General features: G+C 39.3%; 1 long non-coding RNA gene across 1 annotated transcript; it reads right to left on the reverse strand.

Moving 5' to 3' along the window:
* Positions 1-1314: 1314 nt before the first annotated feature.
* Positions 1315-8835, reverse strand: LOC142142837 (uncharacterized). Its single transcript, XR_012689350.1, has 4 exons — positions 8565-8835; positions 5827-6563; positions 3755-3969; positions 1315-1867 (listed from the first exon to the last, which is right to left on the reverse strand). It is a non-coding gene; the product is annotated as an uncharacterized LOC142142837 (long non-coding RNA).
* Between the last annotated feature and the right edge of the window lie 252 nt (positions 8836-9087).

A 9087-nucleotide genomic window follows, 5' to 3' on the forward strand; every position in this document is an offset into this window, starting at 1 on the left:
CTCTATAAATTTAGTGTGTCCTGCGCCAGGCCAGCCCTCTGATGAAGTTCTTGTGTAATGTGGAGGACCGTGGCCTGGCTACTGATATAGTGAAGTTGTATTATCGTATTGTGTAACCTGTATTGCTGTCTAATCAGCTGTATCAGCTTATCTGTGGTTTATGTTAAATTGTGAGAATGTGTATCCAGACAAACTTGTTCTCCATGTGTTTGAGAGGCAAAATGGAGGATTCCCTAATAGCCTTATAGTCTCCTCTATCTCCAATCCTAAAGTAATATAGATACACAGAGTAGCATGGGAGTAGGAACATAGTGTAAAGCAGGAAGTCACCTGGAAGAGGTCGCAGTTGCATCCGACATGGTCCTCCTGTAAAATAATTTAAGAGGAAGAGATGATGTGCTATCTTCTTTCTCATTACCTGCTTGTGGTTAATGTCATGTAAACAATAGAAGTCTAGGAGTATGTATTTCCCCTGATTGATTAGTACAGATATGTTTCTATTCAGCAAAGAATCTCTGTACTTCTAGCTGAACATTAGTAACAAAGATTTGGATAATTTGAGACGTTCAGTTTTCTACAAATTTACACCTTTTTAGGTAGATATATTAGCCTTAGGTATTACATTATCTGAAGCGTGTAATTGAAATATATTTGCCATCATCTTTTTTTATTCCTTGCATCAATCATTTCAAACACAAAAAAGAGGAACACTGTGCCATAGGGGGGCAGATGTTTTCATGATCAGAATAAAGATTAGATAAAGAATCATTAAGGGTGTATTAGGTCTGGCTAAATTATGCCCACATTAAGAAATTAGGAATATGGTTTTTATTTATTATATAATTTTGTTTATATGGGATTGTTTGTCCATCTTCATTTATCACCTGGGTTAGAGAAGGCAATATTGTCCATCCAGCTGGCTGCTGTATCCATATAGACAGTAGACACATACATATAGTGACAGTCAGCTAACCTGCCCTCTTTCCTGCAGTGAGTAAATATTCTGGTGCTGTTGCCCAAAAACTTACATGTTGCAGCTGCTAGTTCAGTCTCCACATCCTTCCAAAATACTTCAGTAAGTTTATTTTCCTTCCCCTTTCCTACTTCTATCTCAAACTTGGCTATTTGCTCGACCCTGCTTGTTCATTTCCTAATTTTCATACTACAAATATTTGATTAGCATGCATTTCTCTAGAGAATTGCATGAGGAGATGTGAGCATGTAGCATAAACATTTTATATTTTTTGCAATAGGTTGATCTTTCAAACATATTTTTTGCACAAAGGAAATATGCTTGAATACAGTAGAAGGCACTTGGTGTAATGAACATTTTAATAAACACTATCCATCAAATAGAGAAAAATGTGTTGTTGAAAGCCTAGGCTTGGGCTTAAGTTCAACTAATAAAAAAAAGAACTTGTTAAACATAAACATAGAAAAAGAAAAAGAATATTTCAAAAGAATTCCAAATTGAAAAAAATGCTGTATTTAAATAATAAAGCATTATGATGATTTTCTTCCTGGTCTGGCAATAGCAGACGAAGAACTGCGGCAGGACTTGTACTGCCACCTTCCTTGTTAGATAGGCTTCCTCATGCAGACGCTTTCACTGGCGAGACCCAAGAAATCTTGAGCCCTTGATGTATCCAACAAAGTCCTATCTCCTTTGAAAACACCCATCTTCGCCAGAGGTAGCGCTTTTCATCCCTTATGTTTTCTCTTTTCCCAGGATAGCACTCTGCTAGATTCCAGACGCTAGCTACAGCTCATCAGCATTTGCGAGGCAGGGAGGCTACATGGAGGAAGCAAATCCAGGAGACAAGATGAGCTATTTGTATAGTCAGCTAGCTATTTTTCAAGCGCTGTCCTAGCCAAAGGGGGGCAAAAAATAAAACTGTACTTTTCCGCATGCATAGATCAGAAGACACAGTAAACACAAGAAAAGCCAAAACATAAGCTGGTGACCGATTCTCTTCCATTAATGCTTTAAAGAAAATAACCTATGATGGCAGAAATAGCCATTGTAGCCAGACACAGACTATTTCGATGTACCAGCAGAGCTGCCAACGCCTCCTAAATATTGAGCAGAGCAAAGCAAATGCATTGAGAAAAAATGCAATAATACCTAGTAATTTGCACAAAATAATTTACTTTCACAAAAATGGGAACAGTGTACTGATCTTCAAAGCACTCTGGTAGTAACGGGCCTGGATATTAGTTTCTGATTTCTCATACCATGGTGTTGTTTTTCCCCCCAGGAATATTTATGAATTAAGTATGTAATAAAAAAAAGAACAGTTAGGGAGGTGTTAGTAGGCCAAACTTTGACATTACATATTCTCTTTTGCCAAAATACGTATTCCTATCACAGATAAAGAACAAACTAAAGGATGCTAAGGGACCAAAAGCCACTGCAATAATCTGGTCCACAGCTCTAACCAATAGGGGATCTGGATTCACAGAAGCTAACAAGTACACAAAAAAATGGTGGAGCGCTGGAAACGCTCCACCATTCCAGTGCTCCACCATTTTTTGTGTTTCTATCATAGATGCAATCCTGTAAATAGCTACAATAAGCATCTATATGATGGAATTTTATAAAAGCAGACTGTATTCCTATATATGTGTAAGCACATGGTAAAAAAAAATAGGCACATTTATGCAAACCAATATGCTCTGTGTTTATGCATTCTCTGGTTTGTAGATGACCTTTAGTCAATTACAAGTCCCCTCGAATACTCATTTGATTGATGACGGGACTTTGCGTTGAACTGAATTCCGCTATTTGCACATAATATAATGTGATGAAGTGACAGTACTATGCAAATATCACATTTTACCTATACACTGTAATTAAAGACAAACACTCCCGTATCTGTTGGGTGTGGTACCTGAAATCAGAGGGTTCCCTGAATACTCAGGTATTGAACATAAATAGAGTGGAGTGAACACTAGTGTTCGTCCAGTGCAATGTCAAAGAAATATTGGATGCCAGACCCTCTCTTAGAAAAAGAAATGTACAATTTATTCAAACACCATGTCCTCCTGCACACAAGCTTAATGGATGCAACGGTGTACCATATAGAAAACACCAAACCCCTCCAGTACATATCATAACAGTTGCAGGTATAGCTTCTCCCATAAGCCTCCAGCACGTAACTTCACCAGATGTTAAGACTTTTAAAATCACTGCTTTTCTCCAGCTTAGTCCACCTGCACATTTCTTAATTAAGTCCATTATCAAGAATGACACTGCTGCATACCCGGTGTCACTGGGTGCAGTTGCTCCACACATTCTGATAATACCCGACTCTCTCTCACAGGTGTCACCAAACAATAGACATATTTCAGAAGTTCTTCCACTCACTCCAACCAGGACTAACAACATCCCACTATACAGGGATTCTCCGTGTCACTGTGCACACCATGCCAATTCAGGGACCCTTCTACTCCAGTCTTACTGCTGATGGCCACACTGTCACTTTCATAAATAACATCCTAATATCCAGGGACCATTAATTACTTTTAAACTACACTGCTGTTACTGTGAAATCAAATGGACAATAGCCATGGACTGTGCTTCTCTTGATGTTACTGTTACACAATCACAGGGTTCTTTCTGTGCCTCACTGGGGGAACTCCTTCCCTCCAGAGCAGTCCCGATGCTTAGTTGCAGTGACCTCCCTGGGACACTTTCCAAGGGGGCTCAATACAGTGCCCTCTTTCCTTGTGGCTTCCAGTCATACATACTCACTCCCTCCAAGGGTCTCTGTCTGCCAATCCTTGTCTCTCTTCCAGGCAAGCGCCTCCAGGCACTCTCATCCAAAGATTCCCTTCTTTTGGAACCTTTGCTGGTGTTGACTCTCCCCTCTTGTCCAGGTGCAGCTCTCATACACTTGTCCACTCCTCCATGCTCTCACTTGCACTGGTGCCTCTTCTTGGGGTACTTCTGATGGTCCCCCTATGTCACTGTCCCACAAAATGCTTCATTCATATTATGATTATGTAGTATATCTAATGACTGAGTGTTATTTTCTGTTGAATTCATGTATGACAATGTGAATATTTTATGTAACCTTGTAATGTAATCTCAACGTGTGCTTTGCTAGAGGACATGAGTTTGATTTATGGCAGTGTCATTAGTCTTTTGAAACTAGCCAGGCCCGGGATAGATAAGGGTCTTGGAGGAGTTTGAAGCCCAAAATTGTAAAACATCTTGCCACTAAAGCAACGCAGAGGTGAGAGATTCTCTGAAGTGCCCAAACATATATCTCAATGATAGGTAATTCACTTTGAAAAGCTATGTGTCATTTTGGGAATCAATCTGACTTAATTGAAAATGTAATTCCTTAGGTGGGGGGTGAAGACCCTGTAAAAAGGGGTAAAAATCTTCTGCCTTAGACAATAATGTGTCCATTTTCATGAGGGGTTTATCAAGACTGAAATGTCCCATACTTCTCAAATGTGTTCCCTCACACACCAGGGGGTAAATGTATCAAGCTGAGAGTTCTCCGGCGAGTTTGAAAAGTGGAGATGTTGCCTATAGCAACCAATCAGATTCTAGCTGTCATTTTGTAGAATGTACTAAATAAATGATAGCTAGAATCTGATTGGTTTTTCAAACCCGCCGGAAAACTCTCAGCTTGATACATTTACCCCCAGGTCTTAACTAGTAAGTAGTAATTCTGATTTTATTTCCTATTTTATTTTCTGAAACTTACTTGTGCAATATACTGTATGTCTTGTTATTAATTTTTGTAATTAATCCTTGAAAACATTTTACAGGTTAAATAAATTTAATCTAGCGTCTTCTCAATGATTGTTTGTGAATTTACGTAGCCCAGGGAGGCTCATGCTACATGTGTATGGGATTTAAGTGTGAAACATATAAGTGGTTCTGGTGAACGTAAGGACACCATAATAAATCCATTGTGGTGGCAGAAAAGGCGTATTCATTGCTAAGTGACTAAGGTGACGCCAGTCACGACCAGCTGTTCACATTGCTGTATCTGGGACAGACTGGGCGTTAATGAAACCTATATTTTCACCTGACTCTAATATGTATTTGTAAATAGCCTGTGATTTTAGTATGCTGGCACATTAATGCTCAATACACAATACATGAAACACAGCAGAGGCCATTTATTTATGAAACTCACCCAATGCACACCCCAAAACACCTTGATCATTAGGAGGTGTACTTTGTAAAAGTGTAAAACATACCTGTTTAGTACCACCTTTATCAACTGAATAAACTTTTATATATAATATAAAATAGAACAGTTTTTCTTCTAAAATACTGCTTGGTTTTGCTGTATTAATGGTTAAAATAAATTATGAGAGTGATGAGATATCAGGACAGTTTTTATTAAGTACCATTATTTTGTGTGTGAAGCTTTTTATTATATTCCTCAGAGTGTGCATATAAATACACTTTTCTGCTTAAGGTCTATAACTTTTATAGGACTGTTCAGCGGAGAAGTGTATTTGCAGGTGCATTCACCACCTATAATAAAACAGTACCTATATACAATGCACTGTTTAAGATATACTCGTGATATGCTTGTCATAGTGGAATCTCGGGCTGTCTAGCACTGGAAGTGGTTGAGGATTTGAGTAGGGGGATATGTTACCCGTTTGTTTTTTTACACAGTGCATTATGCATGGTAACGGATTTGTCTAATTGAAAGGATCTGAGCTGGTGCAGAATTCAAATAATTTTTCAGAAGGAGAATGGATGTTCACAGCAAGTAAAGCCCCTGAAAATGTGTCCACACCAGCCCACCCTTTATCACACTATAAAAATCTTACAACTCAAAATGATACCTCCATCCTGTACTGCTCTGCAATATGTGGTACACCTGTGTGCCTATTCCGTATATTGTTAGGAACATCATCATCAACTCCTCCCCTCTGCTAGTGCAAACTGCTGCTCCTCCACCAATGCGTCAAACTTACTTTGCAAAACTGCCGCAAAGGAAATCTAGGTACAAACCAAAGAAAGAGAACGAAAGGTAAAGAATAAAATCAATAAAAACGTATTAATCCTGTCTCATATGATGCTGTAGGGACATGCTTAGTTTGCCTCTACGGTAAAAACAGTCCTGATATTGTCCCTCGTTGCATTTTTTTATTTCTGGAAATATCCAGTCTGTACTAATCTTTGGGCTCATACTCTCTACTCTCTGGTGTTTATCACATGCATTTTACCAACACTTTCAAGGCTAGTAAATTTCATTCAGACAGTCTGACACTATAATCTATAATAGGTATGCCTAAAATGCACTGGATGAAATGCAGGCAGCCTCTGCTAAGCCCAGCAAAAGAGGACAATTGCGTTGTGCCATCTGGCCATTTAATTCCTGGTCTGAATCAGCCCTCAGCAGTTAGAATGTTGTCATAAACAACACTGCAAACAAAGGGTGACTGCCTGTCCAATATCCAATTACAACCGAGATGATTTTGTTTTTGTAGATGTATTCCTATGACTTTCTGGGCCACGTCCAAATTGTGCAAATAAATCTTCTGTTCTTTATCCACTCAGCCTAAAATGGATTGTTTAGCTACAAAAAAAGAGAAAGTAAAAAATAAGATATGCAGTACTACCCCACTATAAAACCCCACTATAAACAAACAGTAACTAAAGAATGACGGGTTAGAAGGAAATTTAGAGAGTAACGATTAGTAGTGGAATCAAGTTTCCAGACTTTATGCACATTTAATAGCACTAGCTCTCACAATACATAACAATGTTCTATATTTCTACAAGTATGTGTATAAATCTATCACATTTATATAATATATAATATATATATATATATATATACACACACACACATATATTATATAGTAGAAATTCACCTTGTAACACGGACACCCCACAGACATCAAAAGCTTCTTGCTTGAACTCAAACAGTGCCTTATCACAATAACAGCATACATTCTTGTCAAGATGACACCAGTAAGCAATACCCAGTTGCCTACACCTCCTGATGATATTGATGCTAGCTATCACAATCGAGCTCTCTATCCACTGGCCAACTTGCTCAGCATCAGTAACACCTAACAACTTTGGTCTAATTAACCTCATTAGACCACCAGTGTGTGTGCAGGCTAGGAGTTTGACTGTGTAAGGAATTAACCCGGTATGCAGCTTTCGCCTGCAGATTTCCTGGGACTTTACTTGTCCCTATACAGGAGAGGTGTGGCAAATAGGCCTCTTTGCCACAATATCTATTAGAGATGTGCGCTGACCCCAGTATTTTGGTTTTGGATGTGGTTTGATACTAAAACGTCTTTGTGTTTTGGTTTTGTTACAGGTTATGCCCAAGAATCCAAGGTTTTGGTTTTGGATTTAAATATTGTGAAATATATGATCTGATTGAACTATTTTTGCTCCGATTTACTATTTATAGCATCAACATTCATTTACAGTATTTTTTATTGATCTCTTCTGTCCAAATTTTTTTTTACTAATTTTAGCCAAAGTCTGCAGTGAGCTGGCTGGCTACAATTAGTGACACCCAAATCTTGAATCTGTGAGATTTCTCTGAATCCAAAATGCTCATTTCTAATACCTCTCTATCTATACACACACACACACACACACACACACAAACACACACACACACACACACACGTTAGTCAAATCTATAAATAGTTTCCGAACACTAATAACGCCAGTAAAAGATGTACCATGTATACATAAGTACAGTAGATTGAGATAAAATTCCACCATCCAACTATTTAGGCTGTTAATGCGGAAAATGTTGCATTGCTTACATATTCAGACAGCAAAATAGAAGACAACAGAGCATGGTCAACACTTCTCTGAAACTATAATAGTGTAACTGTTAGAGAGCATAATTTATTTTTTCGAAATCAATGGCAGGGCATCTACAAGCAATAAATAATATGGTTGTCTGAAATGTTTGCGTAAAGACGTTTAGAACATTCCTTCCTTTTCTAGGAAATTCTCCCATGTCATTTACAGTGACTACAATATTCCCAGCTGGAACATGTATACTGTGAAATACAGTACTAATATATAATAGTGTGAGCTGGCCAGCCCTCTAGGAGGGCAGCGATGTGTATCCCACTGTTGTTATCACAAACTGACACTGACTGTGGAATGTACTGTGAAGAAAGTGTTTAAGGATATTTAGTAATGCCTGAGCTGCATCTGCTGTTTTAATTGAACTGTGAATGCTTTTACACTGACATAATTCTTATGGCTTAGAAGGACAATGTGTCTTCTCTTCAGCAAAGGCCTGGGAATTACCCCTAGGAACATTTTTCCAGAGCATGTTGTACATAATTCTCAAACAAGGAAAGGTCTGAAAAGTTAATTATTAAATGTCCAAATGAAGCTCACTGCTAAACAAATTTACAGAGTCTTTGCCCATATAGAAAATTATTAGTAACATATTTACCAGTGTGGAGCTGAGCATTTGGAAGCACTGATTGTGACTTACAGCAATGTGATGGGCTTTTATGCTTGTTGGTTTCATGTACAAATGTAGCGCCTGCGGGGAACAGGACAGACGCAACACAAAAGAACTTACCTTGTAAACGATGGTCACCTCCAGTCCGCCTCCGATATCCCAGCTGCGACCTGATCCCAGCAGATCCGCAGCCACAACCCTTGTCACCTCCAACCACGTCCCTCTAAGAAAGAGACAGAGATTACGGCCGTGCCTACCAGGTAAGGGCTGTCCGAGAATACGGCAATGAACAAGGACACTCTCAGTCCAAGCCCTCTTGCCGCCTCCTCACTTTGCTCTTTCCAAGGCACGGGGGACTACAGGCACTTGAGACCAGGACTAGTCCCGCCACAAGAACCTCGCACACCACCCGGTGAGGACCTAACCGAAAGGGGGAATCAAGCATGATACTCACCGGGACACTCCCACTTACGATCCGGTTCTCCTGCACCTCCCCGACACCCGGATGACAAGGAACACCCAGCCTCCCTCTGCACTCTCAGTGAGACTAAGATGGGCACCCACAAAACTAAACTGACTACAACAGCGACCCGACCCTAACAACGCTCTAATGGTCGGCAACGCAACTAAGTCAAACAACTAT

The sequence above is a fragment of the Mixophyes fleayi genome, chromosome 3 (assembly GCF_038048845.1).
Source record: "Mixophyes fleayi isolate aMixFle1 chromosome 3, aMixFle1.hap1, whole genome shotgun sequence".
NCBI classification, from domain to species: domain Eukaryota; kingdom Metazoa; phylum Chordata; class Amphibia; order Anura; family Limnodynastidae; genus Mixophyes; species Mixophyes fleayi.